Source organism: Monodelphis domestica, chromosome 8, assembly GCF_027887165.1.
Source record: "Monodelphis domestica isolate mMonDom1 chromosome 8, mMonDom1.pri, whole genome shotgun sequence".
In the NCBI taxonomy this organism is placed as follows: domain Eukaryota; kingdom Metazoa; phylum Chordata; class Mammalia; order Didelphimorphia; family Didelphidae; genus Monodelphis; species Monodelphis domestica.
In genome coordinates, this window is record NC_077234.1 from 233,150,369 (window position 1) to 233,176,664 (window position 26,296).

At 37.2% G+C, this 26,296-nt stretch overlaps 1 long non-coding RNA gene across 2 annotated transcripts in view; it reads left to right on the plus strand.

Annotated features, from left to right (window-relative positions):
* The window catches only part of LOC103105253 (uncharacterized), a 77,257-nt gene that overhangs the window by 7,832 nt on the left and 43,129 nt on the right, over window positions 1-26,296 (plus strand). Inside the window, exon 2 of one of the 2 annotated variants that reach the window (XR_471133.3) lies at window positions 7,206-7,650. The exons of the other annotated variant lie outside the window; for it this stretch is intronic. This is a non-coding gene — a long non-coding RNA (uncharacterized LOC103105253). Of the gene's footprint in view, window positions 1-7,205; window positions 7,651-26,296 lie in introns of those variants that run through there. 2 annotated transcript variants of the gene reach the window in all.

Consider the following 26,296-nt stretch of genomic DNA (forward strand, 5'->3'; position numbering starts at 1 on the left):
TGTTGCTGTTTCCAACTCAACATAACAAAAACAGAACTTACCATCTTTTCTCCAACTCCATCCTTCTTCTGGACATCCTTATTGTTCTCATGTTCACCATCCTTCTAGTCACACAGTTTTGTAAGCTTGGTATCATTCTCAGCTTCTCACTCTTTTGCTCTCCATCTCCCATATTGAATCAGCTGAGAAATCTTTTAATTTCTTTCTCCACATTTCCTTCTTCTCTCTACTCACATATCCATTTCCCCCCTTATTATCCCTTGCCTAGGTCACTGAAATAATGTTATTGGAATGCCTTCCTCATTTTTCTCTTTCAAAAGAATCTTTAAATTAGTTTCCAAATTGATTTTCCTAAATCATAAGTCTGACTGTTATCCCTATATTAAATAATCTCCAATGGTTCCTTAGTACCTCCTACATCAAATATAAACTCTAGTATTTAAGCCTCTTCACAACCTAGGCCTTCCTATCTGGCTCGCCTTTTTTATTCATTACTTTCCTATTTAAACTTTCTGATCCAGTCATACTGGCTTAGTATTCCTCACACATGACACTCACTCCCATCTGTCTATCCTTTGTATTGGATGTCCTCCTTACCTGAAACACTCTCTCTGTCTCCTAATATTTGCCTTATAGAAACATTAGCTTCTTTTAAGATTCAGTTCAAGTGTCACCTTTTCAAGAGCAATTTTCTCAGTTGCTTTACCTACTAGTAGAATCACCTGTCTAACTTTTCCCTTTTCTGTATGTATCTTCTATTAGACATGAAATATAATACAACAATGTATTATATATAATATATATTTCATTTATATGTATGCTTCTCTATATTGGTATCTATCTATTTATCTATCTCCCCTCCCCCCCCATTAGAATGTATGCTTCTTGATGGCAAGAGCTGTTTTTGCTTCATCTTTGTATCACAACATTTAGTCAATGTCTGACAGTCCGTCAATCAACAAATATTTAGAATTTCTTGACCTTGGTCAGACATGGAAGATGCCAAGGTCATCCAGTGCATCCTGGGCCATTGCCAGTCATCCTGACTTTTGTCTTGCCACTGGACTTCAAGAGAGAGGCTGATGACTTTGCACAACCTTGCAACACAACACGTGCAAGTCAAGACTTCATTCTGTGACATCACTGATCTTCTTCAAAATGAAGGACAGACAATAATTAAGCATTTACTATGCACTTACACATAGAAAGCAATATTTGTTGGTTGATTTATTTATAGTTTCATGCTCTTTCCATTTTGCATTTTGCACAGCATCATGACCATGTAAACTTCAATATAACTTGGTAAAAATATGGTTCCATCAACTTTTCTGTGTTGATAATGAAGATTGTTTCTTTTCAGACTAGGCACTACCATAGAGCTGTTTCTTTAAAAAACAGAATAGTTTGATGAGTTTGATGTCCATTATACATATTCATTACCTCTGTGGAGGAAGAGAAAATGCCGATGTCAATCATAAATGAAATATTTAAGATGTTTTCTGCAGCCAACCTAAATGTAAGGTTCTCAGTTATATATCACCCATCACTGACAAGCTGTACAAATATTAATGTGATATCTATTCTTGCCTCTATATTTCCTAACTCCATCACATATGGTTTATGTGTTAAAGCAACAATACTATCATATTTCTGCACTTACAAGATACCACATGCCACATACATATACTTAATAAGAAATGACTCCAAGGAAAGGTGTGTAGATGCAATTATGAGTCATTACTCTTCATGTGTGTACAGGTACACTACATGCATTTTATTTCCTTTAGCTTTCTATTACCTTTACTATATTTTCCTTTTCTGCTTTTTAAAGTTTATTGTAAAGTTGTCTCTTTTATTACTATGACTATAATAGGCAATAACAAACATGAGCATTTCCACATTCAAGAGCAGAAAAAAGAGGACCACATGAGAAATTGTAAATCCCCATGATATACAGCTTTTAAAACATATCTATTTCAAATTTAACATGGTAGTTCTGACACTGCTTTGCTTGTGTGGTTCCCATTCTGCATTTTCTTTTGCTCTTTTATTTGTATATTTAAATGATTCACCAGTGTTCTTTTCTTTCTTTTTTTCTTTGATATAATTTCATGAATCTTTCTTTTGGAACCCTCCCATTCAACAAGAAACTAATAAATATTTTCTCCCCTTCCTCCCACTCTTCCCCAGTCCCCAAGAAGGCAGGCAATATGATGTAAGTTGTACATATATTATCATATAATACATATTTCCATGTTTGTCATGTTGTGACAAGACACATATTGCTTATGCTAAGGAAAAATTCATGGAGGTTTCACAGAGGTCTTGAAAGAGATAATTTGTTTGGGGGATGACGAGGAAGTTGGAGATGAAGAATTAACCTAGATTTCTGCTTTTCTACTTGATGTATTTCTATTAATTAATTTAAGAAGCCATGGAGAGAGAGCAGGTTATATTGCATAGGGGGAAATGCTCATGCTTATAACCATCTTGAGATGCTTGCCCCAGCATGGAAACAAATGTTCTCCCAAAGAAGCTGAATGATTATGTGAATCTTGGATGATTCAAAGTTAAAGGTGGCCTAAAGGCTAATGGAGAGATCCATGATGGGCACAATGAGATTTCAACATAATTCCAGGCATATTATGGAAGTATAATAATATGGTATAATATGATGATTAGAATTTAATAATAGAGGTATAATAACTATGAAGACAACATAATTCCAGGTTTATTATAGAGGTATGATAATCTAGTATAATATAAAAATTTCAATTCAATCATATGTATAATAAATTATAATTTAGTAATATAGACATAATAAATGATAATTTAATGATATTAAGTATAATAATTATGGATGCAACATAATTCAGCTATATTATGGAAGCATAATATAATAATTAAAATTTAATAATGTAGGTATAATAACTATGAAGACAATATAATTCCAGGTTTATTATAGAGGTATAATAATATAGTATAATAGAAAAATAGAATTCAATAACATAGGTATAATAAATTATAATTTAGAAACATAGCTATAATCAATTATAATTTAATGATATAAATATAATTACTATGAAGGCAACAGTTCCAGGTAAATAATGGAGGAAACCTATGATCCAGTCAGGAGCAGATACTAGAGGAAGATCTTTCCCTTCCCCTTCCTCTGTTCCCCACTCTCACTTCCTCTTCTGTTTAGATCCTACCTAAGATATTTGCTACAGGAGTCCTTCTCGCTAATTTTATTACCAATTCCTCTTTTGCTTTTCCCTCTCTAGGCTAGTCACTGATCTGACATCCCCACATACATGTAAGAGAACATAGACCTCCCCACCAACCTTCCTGGCTGCAAGGTGAATGTGACTATTCAAACCACTTGGCTGAGCCATGATTTGCCAGTTACAATGCTTTGGGTAAAGGCCATTGGACTTCAACATCTTCCTGGCCATTGCACTCTCCATATCCTCAGGCACTGCTGTCTAACCTGCCAAAGTACCCTAAGGACTCTTGGGTCTTACCATCTGCTTTGCTCCTCTAACCTAAAGAACACTGTGCCTTTTCTTCTTACCCTGACGCTGAACCTTCCTTTGTTAACCTCCTCAATTATTCTGAGACTTCCTTGACAGAAGAAAGAGCTTTGAAGTCAGAGAAGTTGGGTTCAAATCTTCCCCCCCCCAAACTTAGTCCTTTAGCCCCTTGGCTTCCATGTTCCTAGCTCTGAAAGGAAGGACTTGCCCTCTGATTTCCCTTCCAGGCTTAAATCAACATGATCCAAAGCTCCCAAACAAATGTAGCCTGAGACTCAAAGATCATTGATATGGGACTTACTCCTCAGTGTTGAAGATCACTGCCCCTGTACCACAAATATGTGTATGTGTCTGTACACACACTCCCCTATATATGTATACATAATATATAAACATATATTTACATGTAAAAATTTTTGACAGAAATTCTGTGATTTAATTTGAATGGGTAAGGAAACTCCAGAACCAAGACAGATCAGCCATAACTTATGGACTTACAGAGCTGTTTGGGTCATTGGAAGGTTACATAGCCACTAGATGTTAGAGGTAGGCTGTAAACAGGTGAAATTAGAAGAATGCTTTGGGAGAAAAGGTTAAACCTTTTCATTGATTCTAAGATGGATTTCTGGCATATAAAATGTTTTCATAACCACAATCTCATATCATCCTCACAGTTGTCTTGTGAATTGCTCAGAACTGTGATAAATTTCTCCATTTTGTAGATGGAAATGAGGCATATTGAGATAAGGCCATTCATCCAAGTCCTGGATCTTAGATAGTGACAAAAATTATAGAAAATTGGCCCATATTTCCTTTTATATATAGTATTTTTGTTTAGTCATTTTTCAGTTCTAACTCTTTATGACCCCACCATTTGGGGTTTTCTTGACAGAGACACTGGAGTGGTTCACCCTTTCCTTCTCCAGTTCATTTTACAGATGAGAAAACTGAGGCAAATAAGGGTAAGAGATTTCTTGAGGTCAATATGTGTCTGAGAGTAGATTTGAACTCTGATCCTTCAAGACCAGACCTTAGTGACTCTATATACTGTAGCACCTGGCTGCCCCTTTAAACTAGTACACTTCATCTTTAACTAGTATACATTTTACTACACTAGTACACACTTTAACTAGTGCACATCACTTCAATTAAAGTAATAAATTTCCAAATAAAGAAAATCTATTTGATAGACATTGTTGCAAATGATTATTTTAGTAGGGGAGAGGAATTGATAATATTGTGTTAGAAGAGGCAAAAGGGAGAGAATCAAATTCTTTTTTAAAATAAGAAAATGGTCCCAATCAAAGTGATTTCTTTAGAAAATGACCTCATGATTGTTACCTATTTTGGGGGGCATAAAGATTTGGAGGAGATACTGACTGATTTGAAAGCAGTACTCTTCCCTCTTCTTCCAGCCTTGGGAATCAAGATTAGTTCCTACCTTAAGTCTCTCTGCCACAATACAGGATACATTCTCCTTTCCCCCCCACCCCCCACCCTTACTTTCTGTCTTAGAATCAGTATTGTGTATTGGTTCCAAGGCAAAAGATCAGTAATCCCAATTGCTAGGTTAATTGCCCCCAGAATTATATGCTCTTAAATAATAGTGATTCTAGCTATGAATGGGCAACTTTGGGTGAGAAAACTGAAGGGTGAACATTACCAATCAAGACGTGCATTTCTTACTTCATTATCTCTTAGATTTTTAATAGCAAAATAATCCAGAGTATAAATATTAAGTATTAAATAAATATTAAAATTTCTCCTTTTCAGCCTGGAGTTGTTCTCTTATGCTATAGATACAGGGAAGGCAATGTAGCCCCTTCTGCAATTCCATTGGCCCTAAAACTGTTGGATGCTCTGCCTCATTATTCTGATAAATGGGCAGAAGGGAAAATCTATGACCATTTAGCACAGTCATTTGCTGCTAACACACCAATTTTGCATACTTATGAAAAAGTACCAGACGGAAACTAAGCATTAACCATGTCCAATATGGCTTATGTTCACAATATACATGGAATGCAAAATATGGGTTAGTGCCTTTGATTACAAAGATCACAATTCTCTTTGATTTTATCTATTCTTGAAGAGAGAGAACTATAGTTTCAGAATATATTTTGTTTCCTGTCTCTGGAGTTTTAAAACTTTCAAGAACTTCATGTACTAGTAAAAAATGGTCTGATATTTTCATTATTGATCATGATAATAATAATAATAATAATAACCTCATTATAGCTTCCTCTAGACTTGTGCTGGCTGAAGAGAGTTGACTCAATAATGTGATATAATTCCCATCTCCATGGTTTTTTTTAGAAACATTTTGATTAATTATTTTTTCAAATAACAAAGTATCTATTTTCTATTTTTCCCCATTCCAATTGGTAAAAATTAAAAACACAAACATAATGCTTGTAATGAATGAGCATAATCAAGCAAAACAAATCTTCATATCCAAAAATATGTCTCATTATGCATATTAGATCCCCACCAACTTTTTCTAGAAGGCAGGTAACATTTTTCTTTTCATTAATACTCTGGAATGGTGGTTGGTTGTCATATTGATCAGAGTTCTTGCATCTTTAAAGATTGTTCTTTTACAATGTTGTTGTTATTGTATAAGTTTTTCTCCCGGTTCCACTCACTTCCCGGTGGATCAATTTATATAAGCCTTTCTAGATTACTCTGAAACTATCTCTTTTTTCATTTCTTGTAGCACATTCTATTCATATTCTAGTTCTTTACCACTGCAAAAAAGAGTTGATGTAAAGGAATATATGACTTAGATATAAAAGATTACATCACTAACAAATTAGAGAAAAAAGGAAGAAAGAATCTTTTAGATCTAGGAATTAGGGAAGAACTCATGACCAAACAAGGCTTAAAGAGGATCACAAAAGAAATTAACAATTCTGATTACATAAAATAAAAAGGTCTGACACAAACGAAATCAGTGCAACTTTTAAAAGGGAAACAGTTATTTAGGGGAAAATATTCTTTGCAAGAAGTTTCTCTAAAAAATGAGTCATTTCCAAAATATATTAGGACTGATTCAACTTTATAAGCATAAACGCCATTCTCCAAATGATAAATGGTTAAAACATGCACTGACAATTCTTTTTTTTTTCCATGTTGTATTCCAATACATTTATTTTCCCAATTACATGTAACAACAATTTTCAACATATTTTTTTGAAATTGTTAAGATCCAAGTTCTCTCCCTCTCCCCTCTTGGAGATGATAAGCAATTTGATCTGGATTATATATGTATTCTCATGCAAAACACACTTCTATATCGGTCATTATTGTAATAGAATATTTTTCTAAAACCAAAGCCCCAAAATAAAATCATAAGATCTACATGTGACTCCAACATGAACTGGAGGTTCTTAAAGGAAGAAATCCAAGTATTGTAATTGCATGAAAATATACTCCAAGTTACTAACAATTGGAGAAATGCAAATTAAAGCAACTCTCAAATTCCAGTTCATATCCATAAGATTGGTAAAATTGAACAAAAAAAAATTAGAAAATGGTGTGTTGAAGGAGTTAAGGGGAAAATAAGTACATTGATATCTTCTTGGTTGGAGCTGTGAACTGGAGTAGCATTATTGAAAGCAATTTGGAACTAATCCCTAAACATTACTAAACTCTGCTTGTCTTTTGACATAGGACTACCACTCCCAGGATTATGTCCCCAAAAAAGTAAGAAAGGAGATGAAAAGAAAAAGAAGGAAAAGAAAAGAAGAAGAAGAAAAGAAAAGAACTCTTGGACTAAAATATTTTCAGCCAACTATGTTTTTAGTGGCAAAGACCTTGAAATTAAGGGGTTGCCCATCAATTGTGGAATGTTGAACAAATTATGGTTTACAAGTTTTCCTCCTTTTTTCAATGGGCATTTACCATCTGTTAACCCATAAAAGGGTTTATGAATATATCTTCCTAGCTAGTACGGAGTTTTTAAAGTTTTTCAGTTTGTAATGATGCCTAATAGTTTCTATTATAATGGGGAAAGGGTTCATGAGGACCCAGACAGTATTAGCTTGTGTGGAGATCTCAGCTTAATACACATCCCCTTCCACCAAATGCAAGATCATTAAAGAGAATCTTTCTGTAATTTCTAATGGTGATGGCCTAAATCTAAATCAGCATCAAAACCCACTCCATTTCTTCTTCTTTTACTTTTTTAAAACCCTTACCCTCTGTCTTAATAAAATTTCTAAGACAGGAGAGCAATAAGGTCTTGGCAATTGCGGTTAAGTGACTTGCCCAGGGTCACACACCTCTAGTGTCTGAGGCCATATTTGAACCCAGGACCTCCTGTCTCCACTCCTGGTACTCTACCTAACTGCCCCTACCATTTCATTTCTACAAACAAGTCTGTGTGAAAGCTATTTGTTCAATATTTCTTTCTTGGCACAATTGTTCTGGAGATAACCCTGATTAGGTTACCACTCTGGCTAGTCAGGTAGAACTACTTCTATGATTCTACAGGCTTTGGTACATTTCTATAAGCCAACTCTATATGAAACAATAGGGATGATTAGCTTGTTCTTATATGTTCTTATATGTCTTCATGTTCTTATACCACAAGAAGGTAAAATATACCAGATAAAAAATAAGAAAAATAAAAGTAAAAAATATATCAGATAAAATAAAAATATATACTAGATAAAATAAAAAATAAAAATATACCAAATAAAAAATATACTAGATAAAATAAAAAATAAAAATAAAACAATATACCATATAAAATAAAAATTAAAAATGTACCATATAAAAATTATGGAAAATAGCAACATTCCACCTACTGGAAATATGTATTACAAATGATACTGATACTAAAATGAAAACATTCCCAAGTGACTATCAAATGGAATGAAGATACGACCACTTTTAGTATACACCAATATTAAATTATAACAAAATTGGGACTAGATCCTATCAATTATAAACAAGCACTTCATACTGCTTTTTATCAATTACATTTCTATCATTAAATTAGATAATAGCTCAAAAAAGTTAAGTGACTTGCTCAAGATCACATAGGCTGTGAATGTCAGAGGCAAGATTTTAAATCAGATCCTTTGACTCCAAAGTCAATGATTGTTGAGTATTCCATACAAGTCTTTGAGAAGTTATGCTTTTCTTCTCGTTTTTATGACCCATCAGTACAAATTACTACTCTTGTTTTTTCAATCATTTCAGTTGTGTCCAACTCTTCATGACCCCATTTGGGGTTTTCTTGGTAAAATTACTAGAGAAGTTTCCCATTTCTTTCTCTAGCTCGTTTTGCTGATGAGAAAATGAGACAAACAGTTTTAAATGACTTGTCCAGGGTTGCCCAGCTAGGAAGTATCTGAGACCAGATTTGAAGTAAGATCTTCTTGACCTTCCAGGCCCAGGACTCTAACCACTGCACCAACCAGCTGCCATAGATCTCTAAAATTTAAAAAAATCAATCTGCTTATGAGCTATTCCCATTCTTTATGGATGGATGAATTTTCAAACTTTAGTGTGAAAACATTGGTTCCCAATCCCTGCAGCAAGCACATTTTTATTGAGCTAGAATCACCCTCAAAAATGAACAATCTGCCTTTTGGTTTTATTTATATGAGTTCATTAAATCAATTCTTCCTTTCTCATTATGAAACTGGGTAAGAATCAGCTAAGGGCTTCTCTTTCCTATTGTATCGAAGGGATATTGAATGCCCATTGAGAGAGAAGGTGGTTCTGTGTCTATTGTAGCACACATTCTCCCATTCCAGTGGCCTATTCATTGACAAAGCACAGCTTGGAAAGGCAATAGCAGCTTTCATTGAGAAGGAATTATTTATTTTTATGGTGATTTATTTTTTTCAGATATGTGTAGAAACAATTTCTGACCATCGTTTTCTGCCATTTTGGAATTCAAATTTTCCCTCCACCCCACTCTGTCCCCAGGTGGTAGAGAGTCATGTAAGTTATGTCCATACTTGGATGTGATTCCTATTTCCATAGTGTCCATGTCATGGCAAAAGACAGATATCACACATGAAATAAAAATCTCATGAAGGAAATAAGGCAGAATATGGCATGTTTGATCTGACTCCAAACTGCAACAAAAAGGTATCATGTAATGAAAGAGAGGGAAGGACATGAAGATAAGTAGGGCCATGGTGTGATGGAAAGAGTACTAAATTTGACGCCATCTTGGGTTTTCCTCCTGGCTCTGCCACTAAACTAGGACAAGTCACTGAAGCCCTCCATGCCTGTTTCCTCACTTGTCTAAGAAGGATTCTTCTGATTGGAAGATTCTCCGATACTATAATTGTCTCTAAAACCATAATTCCCTCCAACCTTTCTGGGAGCTCCGGGTTCTGGACCTGGGTCCGTCTTTGGTTATGTATTCAGTTACTGCATGTGGCAAGACAAATGAAAGCCTGGAATGGTGCCAGAATTTGGGGAATTGAAGGCATGATGCTAGAAAGCCGCTCCTGTAAGCCCATTCACTCCATAAGGAAACAAGACTGAATACCAGATTCACAAATGCCTTCTGTGCAGTGAGCCAACAGAGGGTCAAATGGACGATCAAATGAAAAATTCCCAGTTATCCAATGGCCATGGAGACAGCTGGGAAATGGCCTTTCTTGGGAGCACCTGCTGGAGCCCAGCTGTTGGCAAAGAAAGCAGCCGCTTTGTCAAGAGGCGGGATGGATTCCATGAGGAACAAATGTCTGGGTCTCTCGCAGAGTCAAGGCCACCAGGTGAATATGCAGGACTGAAAGGAATTTAGACCAGCTGGCACGAAGAGCATCTGAGACAAAGGGCTGTAGTCATTGGCCGGTTTAGTAGAGTTATTTTTTGATTCACAATAAGAAATACCACTAAGAGCTTCTCTTTCTGGAACAAAGGAATTTAGATTGGGTGTCTTAGTATCCTAGCATAATGGATAGTGAATTGGGCTTGCAATTAGGAAATTGCTGTTGTTCAGACATGTCCAACTCTTTGTAATTCCCTTGGAGGTTTTCTTGGCAAAGATACTGAAGTTGGTTGACAATTTCTTTCTCTAGCGCATATGACAGATGAGGAAACTGAGGCAAAAAGGGCTCTGTGGGTTGCTTAGGGTCACACAGCTAGTAAATGTTGGAGGCCAAATTTGAACCCAGAAAAATTAGTCTTCTTGACTCCAGACCTGGTACTATTCACTGTGCCACTTAGATAGAAGACCTGGGTTCAGATGCCACTTCTGACACTTAATCAATCGAACAAAGGACATTTATTAGGCACTGTTATGCTACAGTGACTGAAATCCAAAGAAAAAGTTAGAATGTGTTCCCCTCAAAGAGATAAAATTGTAGCAGGAGTTTTCCTCACTGATATGAGGTATTTTACAGGAATGAGCAAAGGGTTGTGATTCATCATTATCAGCATTGTTGCCTTTATAATGGATAATTATTTTTGGACTCTTTGCCATATTCAGCAAACAACAACCACAATAAAATTTGTTTGTATTACACGTTTGCATACATTTTCCATTCAATCTTTTTAACCTCGTGAGGCAGGAACTACAGATAGGTATTATTTTTATTTCTATTTTACTTATGAGGAAAGAGAGGCAAAGAGCTGATTAAATTACTTGCCCAGGTTCACATGTATTCATTGGAATGACCAGAACTTGAACCCAGATCTTTTTGACATCAAGTTCAATGCTCTTTCTATTATATCATACTGCTTCTCAAAACTCTCTTGTTTAGTCATTTTTCAGTCCTGTCTCTTCATGACCCCATTTGGGGTTTTCTTGGCAAAGTTCCTGAATTGGTTTGCCATTTCCTTCTCCAGCTCATTTGACATATGAGGAAACAGAGGCAAACAGAGTCAAGTGACTTCGTTGGGGTCATACATCTTGTCAAATCTAGATTCCAAATGAGAACGATGAGCCTTACTGACTCTATCCACTGCACTACCTTGCTGCCCAGCTCCCACCAAAAATTCCATTAAATGCTAGAATACAAAGATATGTAAGCCATGCTCCTTGGTCCCAATAAATGCACCACGTGGATAAAAACAAAACAAAACAAAACAGGACCTGCTTTGGGGAAGGTCAATTACAAAACAATAAAAAAATTCAAAATGGTGATGCATTCAGGGCCAAATGACTAGTAAGTAGTTCTAAAAGGCAATATGGTGCTCAATCTGGTGTCTGGGAGGCTGAGTTTAGTTCTGCTACATACTTCCTGCATAAGTCAAGGCAAACTATTTTGTCTCTCTAGAGGTAAGTTTCTTCATGTTGAGGGGATTGTACTAGATGGCTTTTAAGATGCCTCCCATCCTAAACAGATGAAAAAAACCACCATGAACTAGAAGAGTAAGGGAAGGTGCATCTCAAACTAAGCCTTGAATGAAGACTAAGGCTTAGAGGAAAGAAGCGGCATTCCACGCATGAGGAACAAAGCTACAGTTATTCAGTTGGTTACCATTTGTTTTATAATCTTTGTCCTGGTCATCCCCAATAATTACTTGCTCATTCAAAATAAGTCCATCCATTAGGAAATCCCAGGCCCAAAGTAGAGGATAATATGATCATGGACCCAAAGTTGGACAGACATCAATGGCCATCTAGTTCAATTTTTTTTTTATTTTACAGATTATGAAACTGAGGCTCAGAGAGATTAAAGATTTGACCAGGATTATATACTACAATGGAGGGGCAGGATTTAAACCCAGGTCTTTCAACACCAAGGCCTGTAATCCATCCACCACACCCCCTTTTTCCATGTCTTAAAGCTAATTGTAAAATGGAGTCATTGGAGAACCTTTAGATTCTTAGCAAAATAGTTTGGCTCCAGTGGTTTGAAAAGTTGGAAAAAAGATGATTATTATAAATTATCAAAAAGCTTCCTCTCTTCCTAGCATCCTTATTACTTATTGTTCTTTTGTCATGCAGTCATGTATAGCTCCTTGTTTCTGTAACCATCCATGGGGTTTTCTTGGCAAGGATCTTGGAGTGGTTTGCCATTTCCTTCTTCAATAGATCAATTGTATGTCTTTTGATCAGAAATTTAAGTGACTTACTTAGGGGTCACTGAGCTGGGAAGTGTCTGAGGCCAGCTTTGAACTCTGGACTTTGTGACTCCAAGCCCTTTGCTCTTAACCACTGAGCCACAGCAGTTATTATATTGCTTATTACTCCATTCTCCCAACTGCTCAGGTTGGCCAACTGGGTATCATCCTCAACTCTTTTCTTTCTCTATCTTATCCCCATCTACCATCATTTGTCAAGTCCTGCCATTTCTACCTTTGTAACTTCCCTCACATATGCCCCATTTTCAAATCCCAACTAAAATTCTACCTTCTGTCAGAAGCTTTTTCCAAGCTCCAATTCCTTTCCTCTATTGGTTATTTTCTTTTTATCCTGTACATAGCTTGTTTGCACATAACTGAATATTTTCCCCCCAGTAAGATTATGAACTAACTCCTCCTGCTGCCACTCTGAAACATGCCATTTTCCACCTCACTCCTACACTATTGCAATAGCCTGCTACTTGGTGTCCCTGACTCAAATTTCTCTCTACTCCACTCCATCATCTATCTAGCTGCCAAATTGAACTTTTTAAACTATTGGTCTGAATGTGTTACTCCTCTACTCAATAACCTTCCATGGTTCCCTGTCATCTCTAGGATCAAATATAAAATACTCTGACTTTTACAGCCCTTCATCACCTGAGCTCTTAGTACCATTTTTCCAGTTGTCTCACACCTCTCCATAGACTCTGCAGTTGGTGACACTGACCTCACTGATGTCCCTCAAACCCCATACTCTGTCTCCCCACTCTGGGCTCTCACCCTTTTCATGTGGAGCAGAATCTTGAGTCGATTTGCTCAGTAGAATTTATATGTATATACATAAAACCTCCTCTGAGTCTGCCAGCGCTGGTTGGGACCAGGGAGTGTTTGACATGTGCTCTTGCCAAGAAGTGAGATAATGTGATGCAATCTAGGCACAGACTTGCTTCCACCCACAGACTTCATGAAATATCTCAGTCAAAATGTCCATGGACAGACACAGTTAAATGAGCCAAGTATGAAGGGAGGAGCGCATGTAATCCCCATCCTTTCTATTTGTGTTGTGTGTTATGCCTTACAGACTTTTCTTATGCATTATTTCATTTGATAGGGCAGCAAGATGGTGCAGTGGATAGAACACTGGAGTCAGAAGACTCATCCTCCTGAGTTGGGAAAGTCACTTCATCCTGTTTGCCTCAATTTCCTCATCTGTCAAGTGCTAGGGAAGAAAGTGACAAAGCATTCCCATATCTTTGCCAAGAAAATCCCAAATGGAGTCCCAAATAATCAGACCCAACTGGAATGGCTCAACAATAACATCTCACTTGACCTTCACCCTAACCTTGTGATGTTGGCATCGAAGGGATTCTTACTTTCTATTTTGTAGGTGAGAAGACTGAGGCTCACAGAGTTAGTGACTTATCCAAGGACTCCTGGCTAGGAAGGAGGATAGCTGGCATTGTCAATTAAGTCTTGCAACTCTGAGTCCTGGACTCTTTCCAATAGACCAGCTCCAGCTTCTCAGACCATGTAATTCCACCCCGATATTCATTAAGATGGCTCTGTGTGTGTGTGTGTGTGTTGAAATGAGAGCAGGGGTTCTTTCTTGTCGGATCAATGTAGAACATCCTTTTAAGTATGTCATAGGCCAGTGCTTGCCAAGGCATCCAAAGATAACTGATTCGTTTCTTGGCTGAAGGCCAGGTGCAAGACTTACTTAGATGACAGCCTTGGGGCTTGGGGTTGGGGAACAGTGAATTAGGTATACTAGTGCCAGCAGCAGTGGAATTGTTTGTAGAAACCATAATAATCATTTTGGACAATTCCACATTAGAGTGACTTAGTGCTGTTGCTATTCTTTTGTCATAGGAATCGTTCTTGGTTATAATAATAGCATTTGTGTAGAGCTTTAGGATTTACAAAGATTTTTACACATATTGTTGTTCAGTCTTATCCAACTCTTTTTGGCCCTATTTAAGGTTTTCTTGGCAAAGATACTGGAGTGGTTGGTCATTTCTTTCTCCAGTTCACTTTGTAGGAATGAGGAAACTGAGGCAAACAGGGTTAAGTGATTCCACCAGGATCACACAGCTGGTAAGAATCTGAGCCTGGATTGGAACTCAGGAAGATGAGGCTTCCTGGCTCCAGATCTAGCACTCTTTTACATATATATTGTCTCCATATTCCTTTTAAAACAAGAGAGCTACTATTCGAGTGACACCAGTGTTGGTTATGTGGAGCAGCTTTTTGCGAAACTAGTTTATGAGTCCAAGAGACAGAAAGCTCCCTTCATTAGGTCATGTGAATGCCTACAGTCCACCCCAATCAGTGACCAAAGTTTCACATTGTAAAATGAGAAATTAGCTAACTGATGTTGTCTGCCAAAGAGGCATTAGCCTCTTTCTCTCTCTTGTTCTGTGTTCTTCGTCCATGGTATTCATTTACTCCTTCATTCATTCTATAAACACCCATTTAGTGCTTGCTCTGTGTAATGTATTGTCTTTGGTGATGGGAGATATGCAAAGTTTAGATCCCTGTTCTCATGGGACCCCTTTCCAAAAAAAGGGATAAGAAACATACATGGGTAATTATGATTCATAGTAATATACTGCCAATACTTTATAGGATTATAAATTAACTATCATATAACGTCTAGGAGAGAAGACAGAGATTATTACCATCAAAAGAGATCATGGAATGCTATGGATCAGATTATAGGATCATTGATTTAGAATCCGAAGAGGCTTTAAAGATCATTTAGCCCAATTCCCTCATTTTACAGTGGAAGAAACTGAGGCTCAAGGGAGTTAGGCCACCTGTGGTCACACAGGTAGTATCAGAAGCAAGATTTGAACTAGGTCTTCTGAATACAAAGCAAATACTCTTCTCTTGGTGTCCACCCCAATCTGTCTCCTTAGTGTCCAAGTAGGATCATGAGTGGGGAAGGTGTATGGGGTGTTCATGGAAGACTAGCACATAGGGTGGAAGGATTTGCCCAGCCATTTTCAGGGCTGCTCATCCACCTTTGTGTCCACTTGTCACCCAACTCTCAACAGTGGCTCCAAAAAGCTGTAGCATGTGCTGTGGCCACACTGGTAAAATCATCTTGACAGGCAGGCTAAACCTGTTATTGATCTAGGAGGATGTCTAAGTGTGTGAAGACTTCTTCTGGTGGAATGGGCAGATGAGAGCATTTTGTTTCAATGGCCCTGAAAGTAGCTGAGTAAACTTTGTGGAGCACTTGGAGCTTGGTCAGATATCAAAGACACCATGATCGTTCCCTTCATCCTGGTCAACTCACCCTGTCATCCTAACTTTTGTCCTGCTGTTGAACTTAGATGACTCTGGAAGAGAGTCTTGTGGCTTTGTGTAACTCTGCCTCACTTAAATTCTATTCTTATTCAAGTCAAGATATTCATCATATCACTGGATAACAGAGGACAAGCACAAACAATGACACCCCCACCCCCCATTAGATTGATTGTATGTGTGTAGAGGGCAGAGACTGTCATTTACCTTTTTTTTATATCCCCAGCACTCAGTCCAGTGCCTGACACATAGTAGGAAATTTATCAATATTGATTGATTGTTGTTCTGTGTATGGTTTATTTTAGTATAGAGAACTCAAGAAGAGGACACTGCTTCGACAAAGGCAAATGATCGACTCTTCTAAAACTCATAATCTTAGAGACTTGCCTACATAGCTGAGAGGTGATGAGTTGTTCCAGGGTACCCCATCGATATATACCAGAGGTCAGACTAAAAACTAGGTCATCCTGGCTACAAATTTTGCCCTTTGGTCATTATGTGTGTAGTTTGTATAAATATTATTATACTCATTTTGTAATGAGGGATCTGGTGCCTTGTTCATGGTTACATAGTAAGTATCAAAGTCCAGATTTCTCAGGATCATGGATTTAGAACTAGAAGGAACCCGAAAGGTCATAAAGTCAATTTTTTTTAACAGATGAGAACCATGAAGCTTAACGAGGTTAAGTGACAGGTCCAAGGTCAAAGAACTATTAGGAATCTGAGATGGCATTCGGACTTAATAGGAACCTGAAGTGGTATTTGAACTGAGATATTTCTGATTATAAGTTCAGCCTTCTCTACATACTCTACCACCTTGCCTCTGGGAGAATCAGACCATGGGAGAGAGACTATTCAAGAGGAAGAAGAATTCACCATCTTTCCCAACGCTTTCTTCAATTCCCCTTCATCTACCCTGCTCAGGCAGTGAAAAAGCATGAAGTGCCCAAATAAAATTTTACATTGCAACACACAGAGTATAATAATCGAGTTCAGACAATGACATGTTCTGAGGTAGATTATCTTCCATTCTCCTTCTTTTAAGATCATTATCTTTGACTCCCACCAGCTCTAGATAAAGAGCTATCTCATAGCAGAAGCAGGATCCCATCCTGTGAAAGAATGTGAGCTCTCAAGGGACAAGACTATACTGACAGCCCAACAGTGAGTTCACTTGACATTTCCTCTGCTATTTTGAAGCATAATTGAGAAAATTATTCTTGAGGCATCATTGAGATAGCATTTTATGCTCACATGGCTGACATGGAAGACTCAAGATTATTGCAATATGATTTCCCCTGCTTCTTTCACAAAGCAGAGAAGAGGGATAATTTGTGCTGGATTCCACAGGGCTGAGTTATTTGCTAAGACCAGAGATGTCAAGTGTATTTTAAAGGGACCAAGAAATACCTGTGTGGTTCCCTGTGGAAGAACTGATAGTTTCCACAATATTTGCTCGCCTGCCTATTCTTTCCAGACTTTTCCTTTTGATGGGGAGATATTTCACATAGACAGAAAAATAATGAGCTTTGTTCCTTTTTCTAATCTTCAATAGAGCATCTCTCCCCCTAGGCTGCTTGGCATTCTTCACCTTGATGCTCTTTAAGAAAACAATCCTACAATAAAAGCTTGCACATTGGGTGACTGGCCAGCTTCGTGTGGAAGAGTACACATGATGCATGTGATAAGCGTTCGCAGCTGCCTGAACTCAAATTCACAAACAAGGAGCCATGTTGGTCCTTTGTTTTGAAAAGAAAAATGAGATGCTTGTGAATGCTTGTGAAAAATTCAAATACAGTTAAGGCAAATGAGGGAACTGGATCTTTTCACCATTGCATCCATGGAGCCATTCAATCAGAAGAGAATTGGCTAAGCAAAAGTATTAACCACCACATAGAAATTGCTTTTACTACACTCTCTAAATGTATTCCTATTTTGGCACCAGCACATTTATGTTCCCCGTTTCCCAATAGGAACTGTGAGTGTGCCCTTCACTTCAAATTGCCTATTCATCTTCAGTGTGGTAACAACCATAATGGGCTGCTGGAATAGACTCCTGTAAGTGCAGCCCTAAACGGTTGAAGGAAGCTACCTTCCCCTGAACCCCCTTCGAGAGGCACCAATAGAATTGATCCAGGGAAATCTATGTGCTGAAAGGCTACCATATAGTTGTCTGAAAGCTCAGCACTGTCTGTCGACTATTTTATAGTGGGGACTCTGAATTACATGTTTTCCCCACTATATCAAGTGATCAAACGTTTAGTATTAAAATTAGGATGATATGTTTGAATAATAACTTAGGGCTGCTAGAACTCATTTCCTGTTTCTGAGAAAATTTGTCACAGCAGCATTTATGATGCATAAAATATCTGTTTCTCAGAAAAACTTAGTGATGTAATCCTTGTACCAGATGCTCTCCCAAGATAGAAAGAGCCCAGGTACAATTTAAAGGATTTCTCAGCTCCCTGGTTTATTGGTTCCCTCTGGAAAGTCTAGTATCTTCATTCTGTGACATTGCCCAGGTTGTTGTTCTCCAGTCCCCCTTGCAAGGACATGATACATAAAAGTTAAGGAAGAAAAAGTTTATTAATGAGTCAAAGGAAACTCCCATCAGCACACTCATGGAAAATATCAAACTCTGTTCCCAGAGGAGACCTGTATAGATTCAGTTACTTGGAATCATATGCTAAGAAGGCTGTACATCTTGCAATTCTACTTGGGGTGTCTACTACAGCTTGGAGCAGAACCCAACTTTGGATTGCATGGCCAGAAGAAGATATATTTGATTCAAGATTCAAGTTCAATGGAGGATCAGTCTCTCAAGCTGAGGAGTACTCTGACTTGGAGTTGGACTGGAGGACAGACACTTGAGGAGAGACTGGACTGGAGGAATTGGACCCCTGGAGGAGCTGATGCAGGAGACCTCAGACTGCTTTCATTTTAGACAGTCACTGTGGTGAGTGAAAGGCTGACTTAGTGACCCTGACTTTTCTTGGAGGTGTAAACCTCCGAGAAAGGCCCATCATCTTGAGATGTTTTTTCCCTGGCTGGGGCTTAGAAATTCTAAACTGATATCAGAAGAAGCTAGATCTCTCTCTCTCTCTCTCTCTCTCTCTCTCTCTCTCTCTCTCTCTCTCTCTCTCTCTCTCTCCACCCCCCCCTTTTCTCTCTTCCTTAATATCTTCCCTCTATTGTAAGTAAACCTCCATAAATTCCATTTATTTTAGTAATTCTTTTTGGGATTTTGAAATTAAATCCCTGGCAACCACATATATAAATATTAAGTCCAAACACAATTAAATTTAACAATAGTAAGATTATTTAATTTATCCAGATTATTTAATTTACTTTTTCTCAGAGAAGTTCAGGGAGCCAGCACTCCCCAATCTTTGTGTTATTTAAACATTTCATGAATAAGTGTCTGAGGTCAGATTTGAACTCAAGAGTTCCTGACTCTAGACCCAGCACTCTATCTAATATTCCATCAATCTTATTGTATATTAAAAAGGGAGAAGAAAAGACACCATCTTGAATTCTCCTGACTTCCTACAAATACCTATTCTTCTGTCTTCTATTCCTTACTTCAGGTATGCATATACCACAGGACCTCATTATATGACCAATACATAACAAGACCCTTTGTGTTAAAAATGACACAATAGAGAATCTCATTATTTAATAAGTAATTCTAATACAAACATACGCAGGCAACTTTACAACTTTTTAAAGACTTATCAGAGCCATCACTTAATCTTTAAACCCTTCCACCCATATTTCCTCAGTCCCCAGCCTCCCTTTCTGGTGATTGACCCACACAAGAATATCATGTAGCTGCTGCACAGCTACCAACACTTCTCAGAGATAGAATGAACACGACTAGGCAAACTGCTGCTAAATTTTATGCCATTTGGGAAAATGGCACAAATTTAGCATGTAATTAAAAACTTTTACTTTATGCATTTTTTGCCTTTATTTGTATTGTTAATCACACGTATCTAAATTCAAAAGTGTTGAGTTCACATAAATGAGGACCTATTGTAGTCTATAGAATATTTGTAACACCTGTATTATGTCATAAAGTGTCACTAAACTGATGAACATTCAAATGGCATCATCCAGAATTTTGTTTTAGAGATAGGTCTGTCGATGTCTCTCCTAAACTCAAATATCTTCAATGGCTCCCTAGGTTGTCTAAAGTTCTCCATAGGATGGCTCCCATTCCATATTCCAATCAAAATGGTTCACTAGCTGTTCCTCAAACTTGCCATTCCATTTCTTATCTCTTTGCTTTTGTCCTGGCTGTATGTACCAGGAATATACTTCTTCCCAACTTCTGACCCTTTAGAATTTCTAGTTTTCTTCTAGTCTTGGCTTCTCATAAAGGAAACCTTTTTTCTGATTTGCCCAGGGCAAATTCCCTCTATTGCATTGACTTATATTATATTCTTATCTGTTTATATGTTGTATCACTCTAGGAAAATAAAGGACAGGGACTGTTTTGATCTTGGATTAGTATGTCCAGAGTCAAGTACAATAATTTCCAACAATTAAATGATGAAATTTATTGAATGTCAACAATTTAATAAGAATTTATTCATGCTTATAAATGTTCATTAAATTGTTGAATTGAACTATATGGGAATAGATGGCATCCTAAGGGTTCATCTTATTTATTTCCTTTCTTTTGGTTGGAACTGCATTCAAACCAAATCAGATTTTTTACCTTGAAAGCCTTCAGAGAGATATCATAGCATGTTTTGGGAATCATCTCATTTCCTTATGGTCATTCCAGTCAGTATGCCTTCTTTTTTGATGAACTTAAATTCCTTCATTTGCAACTTATAGATCTACTTGTCTCATTTTTGGTGGAAACAGGACAATGATGTTCTGCCATTCAGTGTATTCTTTCATAAATTTAAAGACTAATTCCTTTCTTTCTCATTCTTCTTTTCTTCATTTTCTTTGCTGTTTTCATAAGTTTTATCACAACATTAAGCCATTTCTAGATAGTATAGTAGATAGAGTCCTGGACTCAGATTCAGATAGATGTAAGTTCAAATCTGGCCTCACGTAAATGGTCCTAGGTAAATTATTTAACTTCTCTCAGTCTCAGTTTCTTCATTCATAATATGATGATTTTTTTAAAAAGTGCCTGCTTCACAAGGTTTTTGCATGGCTCAAATGAGATAAATCCTATAAAATTTCCTTTAAATGATTATATGAATTCCAGTAATTATTATTTTTACTTATTTTTTTCTGGATACTTTCTAACTTTTTCTTCTTTATAGTTTTAGGACTCCAGATTGCACAAATCCTACCATAAAAATTTAATTTGACTTATGCTGGGTAGATTAACTTAAAATTCATAGATGCTAAATCTTATTGACATCATTATTTAAAAATGCATTTCTAGCATACATTTAACCTGTGGTATATTATAAATATAATCACTACTGTGTTTGTTTATTTTATGTGATATTGCCACAAAGCTAACACAATCTAATCCTTAATTCTTTATTTGGTTTTCTCAAAAAGGGAATTCTCGTTCTTTGTATCACTATTAGTGTCTCATTTAGGTATACATTGTGTGATGAAAGGATTTGAAGCTTAACTCTGCAACTGAAGACAATAAGAAAAGCTTAATAAAGCCAAAATAGAAGAGGTTGGAAAGTCACAGTTGTTCAGAAGGACATAAACTTTCATCCTCTGACTTTTCCCATCTTCAGTGATCTCTTTGAGCCCTACCTCCTCGGGGAAGCCAAAGGATCTCTCTTCTTTCCCTGAATTCCTACAGGGTGTAATATCTGTATTATTCATTCCACCATTAATCATTTACATTACAAATAGTATTTTCCCATCTCCATAATCTATTTGCTGAATGATATTTTAAGCATTATGAAGGCAAGGATCCCCATATCATACTTTTCTTTCCTCATAGTTCCTAGCATAGGGTGGATATTTTTTGAGCATCTCAGCAGAATCATGGAATCTTAAAGCTAGAAGAGATTATGGAATGCATCCTGTCCAATTTATTCATTTTACAGAAGAGTAAATAGAGACTCACAGAGGTTACATGACTAACTTAAGGCCAAACAATTAGATGTAGGACTAGAACCAAAGTCTCCTGCCTCCTAATCCAAGGATTTCCTATTTCTGGGGAGTGATTTATTATAGTGATGATGAGCATTTATTGATTTAAACTTTAAGATTTGTAAATCATTTTACATTTTATTATCTCACTTGCCTTTGAGGCAAGATCTATTATTGTCCTCATGTTACAGATAAAGAAACTGAGACCAAGAGAGGTTGAGTGATTTGATCAAAGGTATAACTATTAAGTGTCAGAGGCAGGATTTGAACTCACAATTCCTGAGGCCAAGTCCATCACTGTATATTAGCTGCCTGATTTCTCTAAGTACTCTTGCTGAAATGTCAATACTACCAACTTGAAAGGGAGTAAGGGACTTTCAAGTTATTGTCTAACATTTTGAACTTCTGGTGAGTCCAAGAGTCTGGGCCATTGTGCCTTTCACTAAGGTGTCTATATGTTCTGGTTATATACATGTTGTCTGGGCTGGATTCAGTCCTGGGGAGCCTGCCCACCTAAAAGAAGGGTCTGACTACTTATACTCTTAAGCTTCTTATGCCTTCACCCCAGAACCCTTAGGAAAATTACTTAAGTCTTACTTAATTTTTAATTTTAATTATTAATTAATTAATACTTATATTTTAATAAAAAAAACTTACTTAAGTTTTGACACTTGTCTAGGTAATTCCTTGAGTTGACTGTATAGATGTATTTATTGTGTAATATAACTCGGGTAGAGATAATCATTTATTTTTTTCATCTAAAAGAAATGTTAAATACAAAAAAGTCTCCCATCAGCTCAAACTGACTTGTGTAAAACACAGTCTCTGTGACTTATAACTACTGTTAGTTTCAACAGTCATTGATGAAAACAAACTTAAGCTAAACAAAAGGTAGTAATAACTACTGTTATAGTCTTAAAATCATCAAAGTATAAGGCATTTGCAGGGGCATCTGTATAATCATTTCAACTTATACTATTGCAACCTTTCCTATACACTGTTCCCCATGATAGTTATCTTCCAGAAAGCCAGGAAGGGAATCAGGTTCATCTTCTAATCAGTGGCATCTTCTTTTTTTTCCTTTTAGACATTATTTTATTTGGTTGTTTTCAAACATTATTCATTAGAAACAAAGATCATTTTCTCCCCCCCCCCATTGATGATGTGTGATTCCTCTGGGTATCACATGTGTCCTCAATCTGAACTTATTTCCATGTTATTGGTTTTTGGGTGTTCATTTAGAGTCTTTCCTAAATCATATACCCTCCATCCCTGTAGTCAAGCCTTTCCTCAGTGTTTTTACTCCCATTGTTTGTCCTCTGCTTGTGGATAGTGTTTTTTCTCCTAGATCCCTGCAGATTGTTCAGGGACATCGCATTGACACTAATGAAAAAGTCCATTATGTTTGATTATACCACAGTGCATCAGTCTCTGTGTACAATGTTCTCCTGGTTCTGCTCCTCTCGCTATGCATCACTTCCTGGAGGTTGTTCCAGTCTCCATGGAATTCTTCCAGTTCATTATTTCTATGAGCACAATAGTATTCCATCACCAACAGATACCACAGTTTGTTCAGCCATTCCCCAATTGAAGGGCATCCCCTCATTTTCCAGTTTTTTGCTACCACAAAGAGCACTGCTATGAATATTCTTGTACAAGTCTTTTTCCTTATCTCTTTGGGATACAAACCCAGCAGTGCTATGGCTGGGTCAAAGGGCAGACAGTCTTTTAGTCTCCCTTTGGGCATAGTTCCAAATTGCCCTCCAGAAGGGTTGGATCAATTCACAACTCCACCAACAGTGCATTAATGTCCCAACTTTGCCACATCCCCTCCAGCATTCATTACTTTCTTTTGCTGTCATGTTAGCCAATCTGCTAGGTTTGAGGTGATACCTCAGAGTTGTTTTGATTTGCATCTCTCTGATTATCAGAGATTTAGAACACTTTCTCATGTGCATATTAATAATTTTGATTTCTTTATCTGAGAACTGCCTATCCATGTCCCTTGCCCATTTATCAATTGGAGAATGGCTTGGGTTTTTGAACAATTGATTTAGCTCTTTATAAATTTGAGTAATTAGACCTTTGTCAGAGGTTTTTGTTATGAAGATTGTTTCCCAATTTGTTGTTACCCTTCTCATTTTGGTTACATTGGTTTTGTTTGTACAAAAACTTTTTAATTTTATGTAATCAAAATTATTTATTTTACATTTTGTGACTCTTTCTATGTCTTGCTTGGTTTTAAAATCTGTCCCTTCCCAAAGGTCTGACATGTATACTATTCTGTGTTCACCTAATTTACTTATAGTTTCCTTCTTTATGTTCAAGTCATTCACCCATTCTGAGTTAATCTTGGTGTAGGGTGTGAGATGTTGATCCAAACCTAATCTCTCCCACACTGTCTTCCAGTTTTCCCAGCAGTTTTTGTCAAATACTGGATTTTTGTCCCAAAACCTGGGATCTTTGGGTTTGTCATATACTGTCTGGCTGAGGTCACTTGCCCCAAGTCTATTCTACTGATCCTCCTTTCTGTCTCTTAGCCAGTACCAAATTGTTTTGATGACTGCTGCTTTATAATTCAGTTTCATCTTCTTGAAGAATATTAGAGTAGATGCTGGCATCTCCTTACAAATTTCCAGCACTGACTCAGAATCCAGGACAATGGATCTCATGAACTCACAAGGTCAGCCCAGACACGTCCATCTCAAGATTAATGTCCATTCACTTTGGATTAGGCAAAGGGATTCCAACTAGACAAGGCAGTCAGAGACCCAGATTCGAACATCCCAAAATGAACTTTCCTGCTCTAGTTACTGCATGGGAGCAATATTCATGTTTTTAGACTGGAGAAGATCCATTCCTTCACCCCTCCAGGGATTCTCTAACTACATGGAGGGTCAAAGAAGGAAAAAGGAGTAAAATCATCTCTTTTTTAAAGATCCACAGAGGCCAAAGCTCTTTCCACTTTGTGTTCAATAAAACCCAAGTCCAGTCCTTCAGTAATGAGGTGGACATAAAGAATTCATCATCTTCACAGGGTCCAGACACTGATCTAATAAAAAATGGTTGGCTGAAATGAAGGGTAGTGGTTCTGTGTATGCATCTGCTATAATTGTAATAGAATTCTATTTTACAGGTTCGTGAATAGAGTAGGTTCTTAATATTAAAAGGAACTGATGAGGATCTCGAAGTCTTGAGTTATTATTTTCAAGGGATTGTTCTGAGTGGAACACTTTCCTGGTCCAAATTGGCTGAGCCCTAGAGCTATGGAAAATGATGCTATAAGAATACAAGGTTGAGAAAAGGAGGCGGAGCATAGGTCATACTAACATGACAGCATCCAGGTGCACATGGTCACATTCAAATGTATGGTCCTTCGGTAAGCAGTAATGTCATTGTAGCTGGAAGTCAGTAGATACAGCAGGATGGATGGTGGTTCCCATCTTACTGAATGGAACAATCAGAGGCAAAATAGTATAGGGAGCAAGATGCAGTGATCAGTGGACCCATAGCCATCTAAGCCAAGGGTAGTGCCAGACTAACAATGCTCATCCTTTTCCCTAGCAAGTCCAATGAGTATTTTTTTAAAAATGATCCCATTCCCTGTTTCCTGGTGTATCTAAAACTCAGTATGTCACATGACATTGAAGATGTGTAGGGACAATGGTTAGAAGCTGCAAAGTGCCAAATTTAGGTTTAAATGAAAGGAAAAATCAAACGGATTTCCTAAGAAGAAATTTACCAAAGTAGAATGGAGTGCCTCAGGAAATAGTATTAGCCTCTTCATTAGACATGGTCCATGTCATCTGTTGATAGTAGAGAGGATTCTTATCTGAGTATGGTTCTGACAACAAGGCTTCCAAGAATCTTGTTGGCCCTGAAATGTTGGTATTCTTGGGTTTTTTAAGAAAGATGTACTCAGAGACTGAATCCCTTTCTTCTCCCCTCCCCAACCTGTCCCTTCTCTCCACCCAGAGCAAAACTCTGAAGTCAAACTTGAAAGATTTCTACTATTACTAAGGTAAAATTTGATGGATTTGTTCCATTACTTAAGGGTAACATGGCCCTTGGGCCTTTAACTTGTAGAACATGTTCTTTGGAATGCTTTTCTATAGCTATCTTGAAATTCTATATTTTGGCACAGATTTTTCAGGCACAAAGTAAAGTTTGTCATGGGGCTACCAGTGTTATTGGAGCTGTTTCACTCCTTTCTTATTCTTAAAAACTGTTGGTAAGGAAAGGAAGAGAGGAGGGGGGCCCAGAGTAAGGCCAAATTCCTTTGACTACATATGCCTGAAAAACTCAAGTTATTCAAACAA